This window comes from Salvelinus sp. IW2-2015, linkage group LG14 (assembly GCF_002910315.2).
Source record: "Salvelinus sp. IW2-2015 linkage group LG14, ASM291031v2, whole genome shotgun sequence".
NCBI classification, from domain to species: Eukaryota; Metazoa; Chordata; class Actinopteri; order Salmoniformes; family Salmonidae; genus Salvelinus; species Salvelinus sp. IW2-2015.
This window is the reverse complement of record NC_036854.1, coordinates 27,791,889-27,793,273: the sequence shown is the minus strand read 5'-3', so window position 1 is coordinate 27,793,273 and position 1,385 is coordinate 27,791,889. Positions and strand designations below refer to the sequence as shown.

The following is a 1,385-nucleotide window of genomic DNA, read 5'->3' as shown; positions in this document are numbered from 1 at the left end:
TAGTATATACTCTCTTCATACACCTCAAAAAACCCACTTCACGTCCAATCCATTGTGTTGGTACTCTTCAGTACACCTCAAAACCCACTTCAGTCCAAATCCATTGGTGTATGTCCAAACCATCAGCCATCATGCTGTCTCTCTCCATGACACCTCAAACCCACTTCAGTCCAATCCATGGTGGAGTGTCGATGCCTCTGACTCACCATCAGTCAACTTGTGTTCTCTCTCAGTGACACCTCAAAAACCCACTTCAGGTCCAATCCATGGTGTTACGCCCACTGACACCTCAAAACCCACTTTCAGTCAATCTAATGTGTTGTTACTGCTCTCAGTGACAACCTCAAAACCACCCTTTCAGGTCCAATCCATGATGTTCGATACCTGCCTCATGTACACCTCAAAACCCACTTCAGGTCCAACCATGGGTGTACTATCCTCATGACTCAGTGACACCTCAAAACCCACTTCAGGTCCAATCCATGGTGTTGTGTACTGCTCTCAGTGACACCTCAAAAACCCAGGTCTAGGAGAAATAAGTTTAGTTTAGTTTAAATTAATGAATTTAGCCTATTAGAGGTGTGTTCGCTATACATGGTCTACCTATTACTTGCTAATGTCTGTTTTGTGTTGAATATTGTTCCTTTGTAACTATGTTGGTTGTTTCTGTTGTTTGCAATGTCAGCTGGGGATCACTAACTACCCAAATCTAAGTAACCAAGTAAATCAAAAACTCTGGCCCAATTCGCTGACATAGATTTGAATGCATATGGCACAGTCAGATAAATTACCATAAATGACACTAGTCAGATACAATACGCAGTATTGTTTTTTTTTTGTTGATCTTAGCTCAACCTTTTTACCAAATACATGGCATACAATTTTTGGTCTTCATCAAAGAAACATTGTCAATCCAAGAAACATGGGTCCCGGTGCGGGGGCTGGACCGAGCCTGGACTCTGAACAGAATCTCTAGTGGAACAGCTAGCCTTAGCAATGGCACATCAGACGATGCACGGCATAAGAATGCAAAATGTCCAAAAATGTTTCTTTGATTGAAGACAAAAATGTGCATATTTGTAAAAGGTTGAGCTAAGATCAAAAAAAAAAAAATACTGGTTTTTATCTGACTGTGTCATTTCATTCAAATCTATGATATTTTTATCTGACTGTGTCATTTCTCATTCAAATCTATGACTGTTTTATCTGCTGTTGTCATTTGTCATTCATCTATTGATATTTTTCTTGACTGTGTCATTTCCATTCAATCTATGATATTTTATCTGACTGTGTCATTTCATATTCAATCTATGGATATTTTATCTGACTGTGCATTTCCTATTAAATCTATGGTATTTATCTGCTGTGCATTTTCCATTAAAATC

The 1,385-nt window shown here is 38.8% G+C and overlaps 1 protein-coding gene across 1 annotated transcript in view; it reads left to right on the top strand.

Annotated features, from left to right (window-relative positions):
- LOC111972782 (band 4.1-like protein 3) overlaps nt 1–1,385 on the top strand; it is a 93,376-nt gene that overhangs the window by 46,061 nt on the left and 45,930 nt on the right.